At 36.8% G+C, this 20,689-nt stretch overlaps 1 non-coding gene across 1 annotated transcript; it reads left to right on the forward strand.

The window, feature by feature from the left end:
* Window positions 1-17,389: 17,389 nt before the first annotated feature.
* On the forward strand, window positions 17,390-17,550 carry LOC125999787 (U1 spliceosomal RNA). Its single transcript, XR_007492257.1, has one exon. It is a non-coding gene; the product is annotated as a U1 spliceosomal RNA (small nuclear RNA).
* The last annotated feature ends 3,139 nt before the right edge of the window (window positions 17,551-20,689 follow it).

A 20,689-nucleotide genomic window follows, 5' to 3' on the forward strand; every position in this document is an offset into this window, starting at 1 on the left:
CAGCTATTTTAAGGGTGTTGTTTGCTTGGATGATTTTCCTCCAGCCCTTGATTTTGAGTCTATGTTTATTATGTCTATTCAGGTGTGTTTCTTGTAGGCAGCAGAATGTTGGATTCATCTTTTTGACCCATTTTGCCACTCTGTGTCTTTTAATAGGTTAATTTAGTCCATTGACATTGAGGGAGATGATTGCCATAGGATTTAATGTCATCTTTGTAGATAATTTTGCTGTGTTTGTTGGTCTCTCTTGTCTTAAAGTAGACCTTTCAGTTTTTCCTTTAAGGCTGGCTTTTTATCTGTGAAGTTTCTGGCTGTTTTATTATCCATGAAGCTATGTATCCTTCCTTCAAATCTGAACTTGAGTTGGGCTGGGTGCAGTATTCTCAGTGAGGCATTCATTTCATTCAGTCTTGTCACAATATACTACCACTGTCTTCTGACCTTGAGAGTTTCTTGTGACATGTCTGTTGCAAATCTTAGGGATGCTCCTTTGAATGTAATTTTCCTTTTTTATCTTGCTGCTTTCAGTATTTTATCTCTATCTATGGGATTTGTCATTGTAATGAGGATGTGTCTTGGGGTGTTTTTCTTTAGGTCTCTTTGGCATGCAGGATTTGATTGCATGTAGTCTTTAACTCTGGGAGTATCTCTTTGATGATGTCTTTGACAGTTGATTCTCCCTGGAGATCTCCTACCTGGGCCTCTGGGACTCCAATGATTCTTATGTTGTTTCTGTTGAGTTTGTCAAAGACTTCTATTTTCATTTGTTCATATTCCTTGAGTACTTTTTCCATTGCCTGATCGTTTGTCTTAAGGTGCTTTTCCAATTTCTTCTGCTGTGTTGAGTTTTTCTGCATCTTTTCTTCCTGTACCCCGATTCTGTCCTCAGCTCCTCTTACACTGCTGTAGAGTCCATCCACTGAGTTTTTCAGTTGAGCTACCATGTTTTTCAGATCTGTTATTTCAGTTTGTAGTTTCCTGATTTCTATCTTTGTGTTCTGTTTCTTAAGTTCTACAAACATCTTCCATATTTCTATTCTAAATTCCTTATCCAAGAGGTTAATCAGATGGTTGGAGTTTTTTAGGTCATCTGAGCTATCGTCTTCATTCTCTGTTTGCCTGCAAGGTTTCCCCATTGTCATGCTTATAGTGTATTTTTTCCTGCGTGTTGTGGTGGGGCCCATTGTTTAGAATGTGTGTGCGGCAGCAAAGTGAAGCGGAGCTTGTCTGCTGCCTGTAGGTGACAGTTTTTGGGGGGTGCGCTCCTAGGCCTCTGAGGAGAGCTTCAGGTGTTCAGGAAAGACAGAGAGGCACAGCAAAGATTTCCCTTGAAGTCCTCAGTGTGATCAAAGGCACAGCAGGGTGGAACCTCCGCAGGTCAGAGGGCTCAGATTTCTGCGTGGCGACCCCCACAGCCAGACTTTACTCATTCACTCGCTGGGCAGCTTCAGAATGCAATTTTGGGTGTGTGCTCCCTAGGCCTCGGAGGAGAGCTTCAGGTATTCAGGAAAGACAGACAGGCACAGCCAGAGTACATTCTTAATGACTGTGGGGTCACCAATATATAACTCCTAGTAGACCAGCTGTTGGTCATATTAGCAAAATAAATAACCTGAAAATATCTTAAATTTTTGTAGCACAGGAAAGACAAGGCAATTCTGTTAATTGCAACAGCTAAGCATAAACATTCAAGTGAGGAAAAGGAGATACATCAAAGTTAGAGCTTATGTATTTAAGCATGAGGACTCTATAATCCTCTGCAACATGTGTTTCCTTAAATACAATCATATATTGCCCAGGAAGCCCACACCACATCACATAAGCATTAGCATTGAACCATTGGGCATAAGCAATGAAATACTGGACCCAGTTTACTTAGAACCACTAGGAATGGCCCCTTGAGTTTTGCTTTGGTGGCCATTCCACACAAAGAAACAGTGATAGTTCTAAAGAATAAAATGAATTTCTGAATTTTGGAAAATACATCCAAATAAGCCCATTTTAAAAAACACATTATTATCCAAGTAAAACAGAAATTACATATATTTTTCAAGACCAGAGAGAGAGGAGAGAGAGAGAGAGAGAGAGAGAGAGAGAGAGAGAGAGAGAGAGAGAGAGAGCGCTATATATATGTTATAGTTAGGAAATAAGTTATTCTTCTTGTTTCTTCTTCCACCACATTTTCCAATGGAATATAAAAATTGAGATATTGAGTAAAGAAGTGTAGACGAAAAGAGAAAGAACAAGTATGGTCAAAATAATAAAGAGATTAGCCCATGTTTCCCTGAATGAACATGTATCTAAACTCAGCAGTTCTACCATGGGAGAAGGACAGGTTTTGACATTAAAGTTTGGAGTTCTGAGTATTTTATAGGCCAAATATTACATTTATTTAAATATAAATGTCTGTGAATAAAATAATTTCAAGGGGCCAGAGTAATAGCACAGTGTTACGGCATCTGCCTTGCACATGGTTGACCCAGGACGGACCTGGGTTCGATCCCCAGCATCCTATATGGTCCCCCAAGCAGGAGCAATTTCTGAGTTCATAGCCAGGAGTAACCCCTGAGCATCACCAGGTGTGTTGCAAAAAACAGGCAAAGAAAAAATAATTTCAAGAATAATCTTATACACTGGATAGTAGTTAATTGGAAATTCAAGGTGTATAATTGGAAATAAACATTCCATATCTCACTAAAATGTTGATACAACATATTAGATAATGTGATCCATGTATGAAAAACATACTAGGTCATCTAGTAGATAGAGATAGGATCAAAAGCACTGTAAAAATATCTAGGTAAAATCCTTGAAAATGTTCATATAATCATGAGCAAGCAAGAAAAATAGAAGCATATAAAAAAGAAAATTTTTAGTTACATCAGGAAGATAAAGGGGTAGGAGATCCCATCCTTTATTGCTTCACTTAAAATAATAAGTAGATGCTTATCTATATACAACCATAGTCTGGAAAACCACAATACTCATTTTAGAGCCTTTGGCAATACAGGATACACAAAAAAGCCAAGTAAGAGAAGCCAGAGAAATAGTACAGAAGGTAGGGCTTTTGCTTTGCACAAGGCCACCAGAGTTCAAGCCATGGCATGCCAAATGTTCAGTGCCCCGAGCTTACCAGGATAATTCCTGAGAGCAGAACCAGGTATAGCTCCTGAGCATCACTAAATGCTGCCCCAAAACCAAAAAAACAATGCAAAAACAAGCCAGAATAACTACCAGTTTTTCATTTAAAAAATAGAAAATCGGTTTCATTTTGCTTAAATCGTTTTATCTCCTAGACTCACAATGATCATAAGAAATAGGTAAATATCAGACCATGGAGACAAAAAGAGCTCAGAAATATGGGGATGGTTTTTAAACAAAAAGATCAGAATCAGTATCAGTACGAGTTACAACTTGGCAGTTACTATGAACTTTGGTCTTCACTACAGTCTCTGCCTCCATAAAAAAACAGTCCCCAGTTTCCCCCCCACACACACACACGGCTTTCATTGCCTACAATCCCAAAGTGCAAACTGACAGAAACCCAAGTCTTTCTCTGCCGAATATGTGAGCAGAAAGCACAGCACCCTGCAAATACTATGTAGTTGCAGGCTCACAGTCCTGCAGTTTTCTGCAGTTGCACATCTCTGCTGCTATTTTGAAGAAGTTTCTGGTTTTCTGCTCCAGGAACACTGCACTGGGTGTTCTAACTCTGGGCCCCAGAATTGCTACATATGCACCTATTAGCAGTTTCCTCACCATCCAGGCTTGTAGTCAGTTCTCAACGATACAAACTGTGCCTGGAACTAGTTTCTAAAGCCATGGATATGTATCAGCCCTAGCTCCAATGTGTATGCTCTTCTTAGACAGTTCTGACTCTTCCTGCTAGCCTACAGAATGATGTTAATGTGCACAGCTGATACCCAGATCTATATACGAACTTCCAATCCCATCTTCCACATCTGCATGTAGATGCTTTCAGTCCTTTGCCCTTTCCATTAAACAAGGATGCAAGTGAAGACTTTCACATTCATCAGATAAAACATAAACCACCATACTTGCTATCAAGCCAACACAACTACTACTCTTAGAGATCTATTAACCTAAAAAAAAGCAACGCACTCCCACTTCAGATCTGGATCCATTTCACACCTCTTTATGTGCTGTCCTAAGACCTGGAGTCATGAATGATCTGTTTGCAGCATCTTCTATTCCTTACATCTCAACCATCACCACCAGAGTTGAAAGTATTTTTAGTGAAGACTGGAAGAGATGAGTACTTCAATGGTTCAGACCAGCAAGTCTACAAGAATCTCAAAGTAACAAAGAAACATGGCAGTAAAGTAACTCTTTATAAAGGCCTCACAAGATACAACAATTTCTTTCTCTTTTAATGAGGAGTTTTTAAAAATTAACAGCTCCCGGGCCAGAGAGATAGTAAAGCGGCATTTGCCTGGCAAGCAGCCGATCCAGGACCAAAGGTGGTTGGTTTGAATCCCGGTGTCCCATATGGTCTCCCGTGCCTGCCAGGAGCTATTTCTGAGCAGACAACCAGGAGTAACTCCTGAGCACCGCTGGGTGTGACCCCAAAACAAAAAACAACAACAAAAATTAACAGCTCCATATGTGTATAGGATTCACCATCTCCATCACCAAGTTTCCAGTGTCATGTACCAACTGATAATAATGCTCTTCTCCTGAGTCAACCCCCCAATAACCATGGTAGTTTTCAGTGGGTTTAGGATTTAGTTGATTTCTCTATTATTTTTTGTTTACCTTATTATTTAAATTGCACATATTACTGAAAAAGTCGAAAAATTACCTTTCAATTTTCAGTTCCTCACTTATTTAACATAGTGTAACCACCATAAGATACACCCATTTGCAACAAATGTTACAATTTTAATGTTGTTGATAACACATTGATTGTGCATATATACCTGAGTTTCATTACCCAGTCATATGTCATCAATATGTCTTTAGGTTGATTCTAATTTTTGGCTGTGTTTAAAATTGCCATTACGGTGGCCCGAGTGGTGGTGCATGCAGTAGAGCAAGCTCCCTGCAAGTATCTAACCAAGGATGGACCGCAGTTCAATCCCCCAGCATCCCATATGGTCTCCCAAGCCAGGACCTAATTCTGAGCACATAGCCAGGAGTAACCCCTGAGTGTCACCAGATGTGGCCAAAAATGAAAAATAAATTGCTATTTCATTTATGTCTACTTTGTTCTTTTCAAATTCATGAAAAATGTAGAAGCAAAAACAGTGTGAGCTTTGAGGCACAAGTTGCTGTTATGTTTTAAAAGTAAAGTACGTTGAGGTTTTCACATTGAGAACAAAACACTAATTTCAAATCTGAAAGAAACACGATTTTGATAAATTCTGAAAATGTCTAATGTAGGAATTGATGGAGAATACAGCCCTGAGAACAGGATAAGACTTCATTGTCATAACCATTGCAGGAGCCACAGTAAGGATACTTTTACTGCAACCCCATAGGTCATTATCTAAAGGTATGGGTTTGAGCAAAGAGTTCAAGTCTCTTCAAGGTCATTGAAGATCACTTGGCAACACAAGGTAAGAATTAAAATGCATCCACGACATAAAAAAAGAAATAAAAATGCCTTGTTAGGAGAAAATGTGAGTTTTTACTTAAAAAAGGAAAAATTCTACAAATAAAGTATTATAACTAACAAGTTAAATGATAGAAATGAACACACCAATAAGATGCAATTACAGCATATCTTATATGCTTTAAATATAATCAAAATGTATTTGAAAAAGAGATTCCAAGCTAATCTCTGTTACTATAGTATGAAAAATAAAATACTCATGAAAAGCTATACCCATGGTGGTGAAAGATCTTTATAGTAAAACAAAGAAGCAGTACCAGAGAGATAGTACAGTGGGTAGAGCATTTACATTACATGTGCTCAACCTAGGTTCAATTTCTGACATTCTATATGATGCCCCAAACACTGCAGTAGTAATTTCTGAGGGCAGTGACCCCTGATCTTTACTGGCTGTTTTTCCAAAACAAGCAAACAAAAATGCCAAAAGACTAGTATCAACTATTAAAAATCATAGGGATATATAGAAATAAATTCAAAAGTGCTGGGGAGGTAACTCAAGAGGTAAGGCATTTGCCTTGCACGTGCTAACCTAGAATGCACCACGGTTCGATCCCCTGTCATTCCATATGGTCCCCGAAACCAGGAGTGATTTCTGAGCACATAGGCAGGAGTATCCCCTGAGCATTACTGAGTGTGGCCCATAAAGAAAAAAAAAAAGAAAGAGATAGAGATTCAAAAATGCCCACTAAGTAAAGTGATCCATCTATTGAACACAATCCTTATTCAAGCTTCTTGTGGTGTTTGTCAATATATATATTTATATATACATATGTTATATATAAATATGCATATACATACATGTTTAATATTTGTACAGCATGGTTAAAGACCCTAAATAGGGACCCTAAATATGCAAGTTGTAGGGCATTTGCCTTGCACATGGTTAACATAGGACGGACTTTGGTTTGATCACCCAGGGGCCCATATGGTCCCCAAAGCCAGGAGCGATTTCTGAGCCCATAGCCCCTCAGCATTACTGGATGTGGCCCAAAAAAGAAAAATAAAAGACCCTAAATAGTCAAAGAAATTCTGAGTAAGATCAATTATGAATACATCATGTTTCCTAATTTTGAATTACATTATGAAGTAACAATAAGTATATACATGGCATACATACAGACTAATGAAAACAATCTATAGCCCAGAAGCAAATCAGCACAGTATTGGTCAAATAATCTTGGGCAAAGATATCAAAAATATTCAATAATAAAAGGATAATAAAAACTGCAGGTAATATTCAATAGCCATTTGCAAAAGAATAAAATGAGTCCTTTCTATCACACCAAAAAAAGTGAAACTGCATTACAGATATAAAGATAAGATGTAAAGCCATTAAATTCCTTGAAGAAAACCTAAGGGGGAAACTCACATTGTTCTGGACCATGACTTTTTAGACTAAGCCAAAAAGCACAGTCAACCAAATAAAAAATAAACAAGTGAGATTTAATTGAATTGGAAGCTTTTTGCACAGCAAAGACAATAATCAGCCACATTAGGAGGAGCTGGAGAGATAATATACCACGTATGGCACTTTACTTACACACAGGAACCAGGTTTAATTACTACATAAAAAAAACTATTAAATGGCAACCTTCAGAATAGAAAAAAAAATTTCCAAACTATATATGGTGAAGTGCTAATGAATAAAAGTCCATACAACTTTATATAAAAATAACCTGATTTGGAGGTCCAGAGTGATAGTACAATGGGTAGGGCATTTGCCTTGTATTCTTCTTCCCAGGTTTGATCCCTGGATCTCATTGAGTCCATTGAGCCCAACAGGAGTAATTCCTCAGTGCGGAGCCATTGTGGACAAAAGCACAAACAAAATATGATTTCATCAGTTAACAGATAAACAATATTTTATAGTTATTTTTAAACATTATGTTTTCACCAAATATTTTTTCTAACAAATTTGTACAAGAACAACAGTTATAAGAAAAGTTTTCAATGTAAGTCGCTGATTACTGACACCTAATACAGTCTCCCAACATCCACCATGAGTGATCTCTGAGTGCAGGGCAAAAACGAAGCCTGGAATACTTCCTAATGTGACCCCCAAACTAAAATAAAAAGAAAATCAGTCACAATACATTATTTATCTCACATCTATTAGAAACACTAATATTACTATTAAAAATGATTTGAGATAAATAGTTGGTAAGGATCTGAAGATAGCTAACACTTGAATCCATTGAAGCTCATGAAAACTGGGGGGATTGTTATGGAAAACAGTACAGAAGTTCCTGGAGAAATTAAAAATAGAACTTTTAATATTTCTATTCATTTTCTTAATAAAACATCTGAATAAATAATGAAAGGGAATGAGAGCTGTATCTCAAAGATCTCTGCACTTTCATATTCACTAAAAGATTATTCACAGAAACCACTGTTTGATATAAAAATAACCGCTTTCCATCAATAGCTGAATATAGAAATAAAATGTGCTGTATACACACACTACAATATTATCCAGCCTTAAAAAAGAAATAATGACACTTGAAACAGCATAGGTGAAACCCGGAGTATATTATATTAACTGAATTAAGTCAGACACAGAAATGCAAATACTGTGTAATCTCACTTATATAGGGATTTTAAAAGAAAATTAAGCATTCCAAATATAGAGTGTGGAATGGTAGTATTATATAAGTCGGAGTATAGTAAGTGAATTTGAAGTTCTTGAAAAAAAAGAGTAAAACTCTCGGTTCTAAGATGAATACATATACTAACCAAATATACAGCATGATGAACAAAGTTAATATTTAAAATTTACCAAGAAATTTGGCCTCACATGTTGTCACTTTAAACATTTGTAATTGTGAAATGTTATTAGCTTGTTTATGTAAAATATAAATAAGTAAGCATGTAACATGGTTGATAGGGTCATGGGATCTAAAATCTGTAGTTACAAAATCATGGGATTTCATAATTTGTGAATAAAAAGAAAAAAGCATAAATTGTGACTACACAGTCATAGTTAATATTATTATAAGTAAATAATGAAAGTGGACCATTAAATAAAATTTATTTTCAACAATGATTTGGTTTTTTTTCTTATATCAACATTATAACTTTACAAAATCGAGCAAATGTGGTTGGTTGAAGAGCTCCTGAATATGATTTCCTTTGTCTGTTGTAACTCATTGAGGAGAGAGGAGGAAACAAAACAAGTAGAAGAAAATGACATAAATACATTCATCAAAAGGCGGAAATCCATAAAATAGATTGAGAACAACAACCTTAACCATGTATTTTTTGGGAGCACCAAACTGTGCTCGGATATTACTCCTAACTCTATGCCCAGAAATCATTCCTGGAATTGTTCAGAGAACGAGGAGGTTTTGGGGACTCAGTCCACTGCATGCAAACGAAACACCTTACCTGCTGTACTATCTCTCAGTTCTCTTGCAGTACAGTTTTTGCTTTTGTTTGGGGATCATATTCAGCTATTCCTTTTGGTTTTGTATTAGGATTCACTCTTGGCAAGCTAGTAAAACTATGTCGTTACTGAGGGTCAAACACATGTCAGTTGCATGCAAGGTGAGAACCTTCTCCATTGCATTATCTCTCCAGTCCCTGACTCAGTTCCTAAAAACTAAAAATATACGTGTTGAAATTAAAAGTATTAAAATTAAATTAAAGGAATGGACTCCACTCTCAGGACTTTATCAATACACAAAGACCCACATTTTCAAAACAATACGCTAAGTGCTTTTGTTCAACATATAAATTTGAGGATTACACACGAACCATGTATGAAAAAGAAAATGCAATATAAATAACCTCTGGGTCAAAGAAAAATGGAAAAGGTTCAAAGAACAAGATGAAAGTTTTAGTAACTTCCAAGTTATACCTCATTGAGTACTACAAATTTACAGTAGTTTCAATAATCATTTCTCTTCATTTCGAGACCATTGAAAGCCCCTTTATTTGGAGGCTGGAGAAATAGCCACAGCATTGCATGTGGCTGACCTGTGTATTCCCTCAAGAATCACAAGGAGTAATCCTTGAGCACATTGTCATGAATAAGCCCTAAACACCATTGGGTGTGGTCCTCCAAAACAAAACAAAACAAAACAAAAACAGAAACAAAAAAATGATCCAGTTTTGGGCTGATGCATTTATTTTCTGTCCGTTGTGTTTAATGATATATACTTCAGTTATTACTTATCCCTGAAAACAGCTCTCTCCTCTTTGGAAATTATCCTTGCCTAGTAAGTTAGATATCAATATTTTCTGAAACTTACCCTAGCAAAAGCCTGATGGATGGAGTATACAATTTGATGATTAAGAAAAGATCTATACAATGGCATGATTCTACTTCAGGGCTACTTATTGGAGTCATATGTAGTTAGTCCCAAAACACAGATCACATTCTTTAAATTTTTCTCTGCTTTCATCATCTTTCTTCATGTTGCTCTCTTCCTGATCTCTCCCTAGTTAATCTTTGTGTATAAAATTAATTCCATGTGTTATGCTTCTCAAGACTCCAACCTTATTTCCTGGTGCCATCATTTGTCCCCTTGAATGAGATTTTGTAATTGGATCACCACTTAATTGCATAGCACTAAGGACCATATTCCTGATTGTAGGTAGATATGACTAGTTCCCATCATGTTGTAGCAGTAAACTCGCTAGTACTTTCACCTGTCATAAGCAAAGTTAGTTCAGATAGAAAGAAATTCATTGCATTTGGCAAGCTCTTTGGCATTTGAGAGAATAGTAATTACAAGGACCATGAATCTAGATGCCTATAGCTGAATGCTGTTGATGTTTTAAAACGGAAATGCAATTATGTGCTCTGAAAATTTAATGAGCAATTGAAAGGAAAGTATTAAAAAAGACTTTCTTCCCTTTATTTTCTTTTGTTTGTTTGTTTTTGTTTTGGGGTTACACATGGCGGCGCTTAGGGGTTATTCCTGGCTCTATGCTCAGAAATTGCTCCTGGCAGGCTCTGGGGACCATATGGGATGCCAGAATTTGAACCACCATCCTTCTGGATGCAAGGTAAACATCGTACCTCAATGCTATCTCTTCTGCCCTCTTCCCTTCATTTTCTTAACTGAAAGCCAAACAGAATTAAAGACAAGACATGGTATTAGAATTTACCAGATTGGTAAATCCTCAATATAGGCAAGGAACATTTGTGAAAACAGAAATAGAACTCTTTGACTTAGAATCTGAAACCCAACTACAATCATATTTGTAATCAAGGTGTTTAAATAAAAATATATAATAATAAAAAAGAATGGAGATATGGAAATGCATGTGCCTGAGAAAGATACAAACATTTTTAGTGGATCTTAAAATGTAGTCTACATCTCACTGCACTAGAAAATAGAATTTATTTTTGTAAACATTATGAGGCCAGAGCAATAGTACAACAGGAAGAGTATTTGCCTCACATGTAGCCGAAGTCGGTTTGATCTGTGCCACCCCATATGGTCCCAGAACACCACCAGAAGTGATTCCTAAGTTTGCAGCCAGGAGTAGTAATTGGCCGCCACCAGCTGTGGCCAAAAATTAAAGAAAATAAATAATCAGACATAGCCATAGCACAGTGGAGAGGGCATTTGGCTTGTACATGGCTGTTCCAGGTTTGATCCCCTATATCCCGTATGGTCTTCGGAGCCTGCCAGGAGTGAAGTTCTGAGTGCCGAGCCAGGAGTAACTACTGAGCACTATTGGGTGTTGTCCCATACCAAAAAAATAAGTAAGGGTCGGAGCGATAGCATGGAGGTAAGGCATTTGTCTTGTATGCAGAAGGATGATGGTTCGAATCACGGCATCCCCTCAGCCTGCCAGGAGCAATTTCGGAGCGTAGAGCCAGGAGTAACCCCTGAGTACTGCTGGGTGTGACCCAAAAACCAAAAAATAAGTAAGTAAATAAATAATTTAATTATGCTAAAGCCACAAATGAGACACACATGCTATAAGATAATACTTTACCTCCTTAGGATCTAACATTATCATTTCTATGACTGCATATTAATAAGTATAATCAAATAGAATTTAAGAGGAGCTATGGTTATAAAACCAAATGGAAGAAAGATTACAGTCTAGACCAGGAAGATGGCTGAAGTGCTAATGGCTAGAGTGCATGCTTTGCATAAATGCACCTGGATATTATCCCATGCAGCTACTCAAGAACCATAGAAAGGAACCTCTGAGTACAGTGCCAGGAGTAGTCCACAAGCACCAACAGAAATGACTCACGCTTCCCTAAAGGAAAATTGCAGACCAAAGGAGTTGCAAGACTGAAAGCCATTATATTTATCACTCAAGCAAGGAATCTAGGAATTTATTTAGTATGATGTTAGAATGTTTATTGAAGGGCATCTGGGTTGTTTCCATAGTCTTGCTATGGTAAATAGTGCTGCAATGAATATAGGTGTAAGGAAGGGGTTTTTGTATTGTATTTTTATGTTCCTAGGGTATATTCCTAGGAGTGGTATAGCTGGATCGTATGGGAGCTCAATTTCCAGTTTTTGGAGGAATCTCCATATTGCTTTCCATAAAGGTTGAACTAGACTGCCCAGATGCCCTTCAATAGACGAATGGCTAAAGAAACTGTGGTACATATACACAATGGAATATTATGCAGCTGTCAGGAGAGAAGAAGTTATGAAATTTTCCTATACATGGATGTACACGGAATCTATTATGCTGAGTGAAATAAGTCAGAGAGAGAGAAAAACGCAGAATGGTCTCACTCATCTATGGGTTTTAAGAAAAATGACAGACATTCTTGCAATAATAATTTTCAGACACAAAAGAGAAAAGAGCTGGAAGTTCCAGCTCACCTCAGGAAGCTCAGCACAAAGAGTGATGAGTTTAGTTAGAGAAATAACTACATTTTGAACTGTCCTAATAATGAGAATGTATGAGGGAAATGGAGAGCCTGTTTAGAGTACAGGCGGGGGTCGGGTGGGGAGGAGGGAAACTTGGGTCATTGGTGATGGGATAGTTGCACTGGTGATGGGGGGTGTTCTTTACATGACTGAAACCCAAACACAATCATGTATGTAATCAAGGTGTTTAAATAAAAAAAATCAGAAAAAAAAGAATGTTTATTGAAAAGTTGGGAAAAAACATTCCAGAAATGTGTTCCATGTTAACGATAAAAAAGAGAACAAAAAGTATCAAAGTATTGGGTATGGAATATATGATCTAGTGGCAAGAGAAAGAAATCCAAAGTTTGCATACATGTTCTGCATACAGAACATTCCCCATGAAGCTCCTCAGTCCTCAGTTCCACATGGTCATCCAGACCACTGCTCAACAATGAAATGGAGGAAGCCTGAAAACAAAAACAAGAAAAAAAACATCTAATCCCATCAAAAAATGGGGAGAAGAAATGAACAGACACTTTAATAAAAAAGAAATACAAATGGCCAAAAGGCACATGAAAAAATGCTCCTCATCACTGATCATCAGGGAGATGCAAATCAAAACAACGATGAGATACCATCTCACACCACAGAGATGGCACACATCACAAAGAATGAGAACAATTGGTGCTGGTGGGGATGTGTAGAGAAAGGAACTCTTATTCACTGCTGGTGGGAATGCTGTCTAGTCCAACCTCTATGGAAAGCGATATGGAGATTCCTCCAAAAACTGGAAATGGAGCTCTCATTCGACCCAGCTATTCCACTCCTAAGGATGTACCCTAGGAACACAAGAATACAATACAAAAACCCCTTCCTCACACAAATATTTATTGCAGTACTATTCACAATAGCCAGGCTCTGGAAACAACCAAGATGACCCTCAATAGAGGAATGGCTAAAGAAACTGTGGTACATATACACAATGGAATATTATGCAGCCATCAGGAGAGATGAAGTCATGAAATTTTCCTATACATGGATGTACATGGTGTCTATAATGCTGAGTGAAGTAAGCAGAGGGAGAGAGAGATGCAGAATAGTCTCACACATCTAGTTTTAAGAAAAATAACAGTCATGTTTACAATAATCCTCAGAGACAATGAGAGGAAGGCTGGAACTTCCAGCTCACTTTATGAAGCTCACCACAAAGAGTGGCGAGTGCAGTTATAGAAATAACTACACAGAGAACTACCATAATCATTGAATGAATGAGGGAACTGGAAAGCCTGTCTGGAGTACAGGTGGGGCTGGGGTTGGATAGAGGAAGATTTTGGACATTGGTGGTGGGAATGTTGCACTGGTGAAGGGGGGTGTTCTTTACATGACTGAAACCTAATAACAATCATATTTGTAATCAAGATGTTTAAATAAAGAAAAAAATTTAAAAAAGAGAAATGATCAACTAATTTTGAACAAGTTTATCAGAACATATTGTTTCATTAAGGGTATAGAGAAAAATGTATCCAAATAATAATAAGGAATTCTGTGGTGGATGGGCATACTATTATTGTTGAGCTTCTCAAGAATGAATATTCTCTGTGGGCCAGTGCAATATGTAACTACAGAGAGGGCTTTCAGAAACAGCCATCAGATGGGACCAGAGTGATAGCACAGTAGGTAAGGTGTTTGCCTTGCATGCGGCCAACGTGGGTTCAATATCTAGCATCCTACATGGTCCCACAAGCATGCCAGGAGTGTTTTCTGAGTACAGAGCCAGGAGTAATCCCTGAGCACCAATGGATGTGGCCCCAAAACAAAACAAAAAATAGCCACCAAAGGAACAAAATGTGCAGAATTATGTCATTATTTAACAAGATTAAATAGTATTCGAGCAACTGGAAGATGAAATACTGATATTTTAAAGAAGAAATAAGAAAGAAAAATATCAATATTTATCTATCTTATATACAAAATGATCATTGTCTCGAAAGAAAAGACTACAAAAATACATTATCTTGAAGCAAATGAAAGAGCTATAACAGGTAAGTGTAACACATTTTCCTGAATTGGATATTAAACCAAATTTAAGACAAAGGATGCATATGAAAATATATTTTGTGTTATGTATGGTACTACTATAATAATGTTAAATTTATGGATATAGGTGCTCATTTTCTTGATTTGCAGACAATGACTTTGCTTTTTACTTTGGAGACACACACCTAGGTATGTCTATATGTACAGAGACAATTCAAGTATTTTTGTAAAATTTTTAGAATCTATTATTATTACCAAGACTTACAAATGTTTTAGGAACTACTCATGAAACTAGAGGATAGAAATATAATCCCTGACATTCAAGTAATTAAAGTTCTATTATGAGAAAAATAAAAAACAGGTGAAGTGGAGGTATTGTTTAATCAAGTCATAAAAAATAATTCCTAAGAGCAAATGAATGTCTTAATTTAGCAGATTACAGGGTTTCACTGATGAAGAATTAACAGAACCACAGAGCAACTTGGATCTGTCTTATAAATTGATATTCTAAGAATAAAAATATAATTTAAATATGTTCTGTCAATAAGAAAGTATGTTGGGTGAATACTAAAATTAGCACCAACTTCCTCATCATCAACAATGACAGGACAAAAATCTACTAACAAATTTTTGCAATGGAGCCGGAGCGATACAGCAGCGGCAGGGCATTTGCCTTGCATGTGGCTGACCCAGGACGGACCTCAGTTCGATCCCTGGCGTCCCATATGGTCCCATCAAGGCAGGAGCGATTTCTGAGCCCATAGTCTGGAATAACCTCTGAGTGTCACCAGGTGTGGCCCCAAAACCAAAAACAAACAAAAATCCTTTTTGCATTACCAAGAGTAGATCTATAAGAATTCAAACCCTAAAATTCTGTATCTGTGAATGAACAGGACTTTAATTACTCACAGGATGTAATAACAAAATAAGTTATTTATTTTTGAGTCACACCCAGCAGCGCTCAGGGGTTATTCCTGGCTCTACACTCACAAATTGTTCCTTGCAGGCACCAGGGACCATATGGGATGTCGGGATTCGAACCACTGTACTTCTGCATGCAACGCAAACGCCCTACCTCAATGCTATCTCTTTGACCCAATAACAAAATGTTTTTTTAAAGAGAAATGACTACACAATATAACAAATTAAGGCCTGTGGACAATATCTGGCCAGCCATCTGAAATTCCAGTTCTATTGGAAGACAAATACACCCATTTGCATCTATTTGACTGTTTTCGATATATAACTACAAAGTAGTGTAGCTACAACAGAGACCACATGACTTGCAAATCTAACAGTATTTCTTTTTTGACACTTGACCAAATATGTTTGCTAACTCTAGTTCTAAGCAAATGAAATATAATTTAATAAAATGAATGTTTCTGTACAAAAATATGGAAAGAGGTGAAAATGGAAACATCAAAGTATATACATATGCATATACATACATACATGCACAAATAACAGATATGAGTATTTACTCATGTATTTCTGATTTTGTTGCAATGGATCTGGTTCAATTCAGGTTCTTGTAGGATGAATAAGAGTAGCATGCTGACCAGTGGATATCTTATATGCTACAGATCATGGAGGTACATCTCTGCAGTTTGACTCTCCATGTAATCCTCAACTTCCCCAGTGACAGTGACCTCTGTGGCCAAGAGGAACAAACTCTGTCATTTTCCAACCATCCCTCTCCAGTCCCCAAGATGTTTCACTCTCTGTTTATAGACCACACAGTTCACATACGTCTCTGTCTGATTATCTAAAACCTATGTGAATGATGGAGTGTGGAACTATTTAGGTGGTGAACGCTCTATGCAAATGAGGATTGGGCCAGCTTCTCTTTCAATGAACTCTAATAGTGACACAATTCATTATGAAAATTTCAGAAAGCAACAAAACTGCACTTACTTATATCTGAGCCTGAGTTAAATAGCACATATTTAGTAATCAATTGCTGCTGCACTGTGAAAGAACTGAGATTATTGAGTTGCCACTAATCATTATGTAAGACTTATTTACCGAGCAATTTGTAAAATTGTAACAGGCAGGTACATAAAAGTACCTTGATAATGAGTCTGGGGAAATAATACAACTAGACATGATCAAAAGTTATCCTGACACCAGTTCAACTGCAGAGCAAACTCTTGAAGACTGGACAAATGTGACACTGTAAAAAATAAATAATATGAGGTCTGATATGACTTTTTTTTGAGAGAGAGAAGGTGACTAAGCTATATCAGGAAGCACTAAGGGGCTACTCTAGGCTTTGTGCAAAGGGGTCATTCCAGTTCAATTCATATATATTTCTATGGATCAAACAGGGTTTAGCCACATGCAAATAAAACATACTTTAACCATCACTCTGGCCACTGAACAATGCTAGTTCCAGCCCAGAGAGGGATGGACCCCCTAAGGAAATAAAAAGAAAAGAAACTTTAGAACAAAAGACTGTAATAAAAGCTTGAAAAAAATACCCCTGTAAGGTCAAAGTCCTTTAACTTTCACAATACCAGAGTTATGGATTCATATCCTAGGCAGAGGTCAAGACTAAATTTCTTTTTCCTACAGAGCGTAGTTCCTCACTTCTGCATTCCCTGAGAATTTGAATGGTGAGGACCAGTTACCAAGTCCCATAGTTTATGAGGACCTCAGGGACAGCCTGAGAGCTGCCTGGATGGGCTGATGGAAAAATAGCATCTTTGACTTCAGGTGTCAATAGCTATAACTCTCCATTTGCTTCACAGGCACTTATCTGAGAGACTGAAGTGAGTAAAGCAGAAGGTCAGGAGCACTTTTACTCTCACTCTACTATGCCTCTTATTTACCACTTTACCATAAGGCCTTTCACCAGCAACAACATCAAGAAATCAAATTGATACTTACCTGGCAGGGGAGATACCATCACGAAGGTGGTTTCCCCAGGGCGAGGCTCACCCATTGCACTCCGGGTGTGCTGACCCCTGCGATTTCCCCAAATGTGGGAAACTCGACTGCATAATTTGTGGTAGTGGGAAACTGCGTTCGTGCTTTCCCCTGCAAAAAAAAAAAAAAAAAAAAAAAACCAAATTGATGTATGTAACGTATCATGGTGCCTGAAATGTGTTGTGGACTGTGACTAAAATCATAGTAGCTGAAATTTGTGAGAAATGGAATTGTGCCAAATATTAACTGGAATGGAAATCAACAATCATCACCCAATTCCAAGACTTTGAAGGGAGGATCCAAACTATTTGCTAGATCTCATCCAAAAGAAAGGTATGCTTATAAAGATGGTCTAGGTGAAAAAATATCATATATTATTCACTTAGAACTATATTCTAGTGTTGATTATTCATTTCAGAAAATGAAAAATAATAGTCAATGAATAACAAAGAAGAAAGGGAAATTAGTGGTTATTGTCAAGTCCATTGGAGCACCTGCCTTACAAACCTTTGGCTCACTTCCTTGACCCTTTCAGATCTTGGCTCAAATTATCACCTTCTCAGTAAAGCTATATTATCCTTGTAATTATCTATGATTACAAGCTTAGGTCTCCATTTTTAATCCTCTTCTCAGTGACAATGTTCACAATGCAGAAATCAAAAATCTATTCTGCAGAATGAGGAAAAACCCTTTAAGATAACAATTGTAGAAACTTTCCCAAGAATATTCACATTTTAGAAGAATAATTTAGGAGAGACGGAATGCCTAATCCAAGTCACTTAAAGTTTATGAGAAAATTTCTATGACTATTTGTGGATAAATGTGGCATTTTTATATTAGTTTTTGGTTTGTTTGTTTGCTTTCTTTGTTTGTTTCTTTGCTTGTTTGGTTTTTGGTTTGGGGGCCAGACCGAGTGATGCTAAGGGGTTACTCCTGGCTATGTGCTCAGAAATCACTCCTGGCTTGGGGGACCATATGGGACACCAGGGGATCTAACTTCGGTCTGTCCTAGGTTAGCACATGCAAGGCAAAAGCCCTACCTCTTGTGCCATTGCTCCGGCCCTTTTGTGTTTAGAGTCTGCACCTGGATGTACTCATATTTTCCTGGTTCTATGATCATGGATCACTACTGGTTGTTCACATGGGACCATTTAGGGTACCAGCGATCAAACATGGGTTGAATATATGCAAAGTAATTGCCCTTCATGTTTATTATCACTACAGTTCAAATGGTAGCAAATTATAATAGTGGTATTATTTAACCCAACAGCAAAGATACCACTAAAACTCCCATAAGCCACTCACTCCTAGTTTATGTTTTGTACTAAAGTTAAATTTATCAAAATGAAAATTTATCAAAATGAAAATTTTAATTTGTCAAATTAAAAGACAAATTGCTATGTAATAGCCAATGTGATTCACAGATGTAAGTCTTTATCCATTAATTTTCTTAGTAAAAAAGGGTCATGGTGAGGGAAAATACACAGGAAGAAAAGGTAGTGATAGAGAGCAACATATCAAGAATATCAAGAAACTGAGAAATGTAGTTGATGAGAAAATTAAATGAAAGTAATTGTTAACCAGCAATATTTTAGAAAAACTATGCATTTATTCATGACTGGTGAAATAATTTAGTTTATATTTTTTTCAGAGAAATTCTTTGCTTAGTGTAATTCTCCAAAATTGTGTGACTTCACTTAAATCTTATTAAGTATAAAAATCTCTTAAATTTGAAAGCCAATAATATCTTTATAATCTATCCAAGATAAAACTATCTTATCACATTTGGTTTATTCCCAAGACAAAGGTCTCCAACTACCATTTAAACTTCAAAACGGATATGGATAGATTCTGGCCCCATTGTGAGTTCCCTGGTCTCAGACTTTTGAAGACTTTTGAATTTTTTTTTAATTTATTTTTATATTTTTATTTTTGATCAAAGTGGATTACATATCTTTCATTGTAATATTTTAGGTACATATTGAATCAGGGAAATTCCCTCCACTGAAGTTGACCTCACTCCCCCACATTCCCAGCATGCATCTGATACCCCACTCCCTTACCCTCCAGGCTGCTAATAAGTGATCCCCTCTGTATGAAGCTTGTTGTAAGTTGGGTATTGATTCTGTTGTTGTTGGCTTTGGATTTGGTGAGTAAGTCTGATCCTTTTTTATTACTATTTAATGATCATACAGTTATTTGGACTTGGTACCCTCTGTTTTTATATTCCAAGAGAAGATGAAAATTATTTCATAGTATTTCTTGTTACATTGAAGATAGACTAAAAAGTTAATTGAGTATAACTTTACATTTGAATATTTAATGACACTATTTACAAATATTATTTTTTCTATTTCAAAAACTTAAGCATTAAAGAATAAAAAGCTTCCCACTTAGGTTTTCTGAATCTATTGAAAGAATTATGATGTTCATCACATTCTATTTATAAATGTGCTATGAAATTTATTGGTTGGCTTCGTTTAATAATTCTAACAATTCTTGCAACCCAGAGATAACTGTCACATCATTTTAGTACATGGATTTTAGAAACTGGTATTGAACATGTTTAATGATATATGGTTGAGACTTTTAGTGTATATTCTCATCAGGAATAGCAACATGTAGTTTTCTTTTCTAGTCTAAATTTCCACTAAACTCAATTTTTTGTTTTGGAATGTTTCTTACTCTTCAATTTTTTGGAAGTCTTTGAGAAGGATTACTAATTATTATTCATGTATTCTATAGACATTGCCAGTATAGCTATCTGGTAGTGAGATTCCTTTACTAGAAGGTCTAATTTCAAATTCAGTTCCCATTGTCCTTAGTTGTAGACTTTCATTTACAATCCAGTCTTAGCAGTTTATAAGAATATAATAATTTTTTCTAGGTGAGGCATTGTCATATGAGTTTTCATAGTAGGTCTTTATGGTCCTTCATATATCTGAGGTATAAGTTATAGTGTCTCCTTTATCAATATATACTTTTGTTTGAATTTTTATCATAATTATTTAGATGCTTGCCAATTTATCTTTTTTTTTTTTGGTTTTTGGACCACACCCGGCAGTGCTCAGGGGTTACTCCTGGCTGTCTGCTCAGAAATAGCTCCTGGCAGGCACGGGGGACCATATGGGACACTGGGATTCGAAACAACCACCTTTGGTCCTGGATTGGCTGCTTGCAAGGCAAACGCCGCTGTAATATCTCTCCAGGCCCGCCAATTTATCTTTAAAAGAAAGACAACTTAAGTTTTATT

This window comes from Suncus etruscus, chromosome X (assembly GCF_024139225.1).
Source record: "Suncus etruscus isolate mSunEtr1 chromosome X, mSunEtr1.pri.cur, whole genome shotgun sequence".
Classification (NCBI taxonomy): domain Eukaryota; kingdom Metazoa; phylum Chordata; class Mammalia; order Eulipotyphla; family Soricidae; genus Suncus; species Suncus etruscus.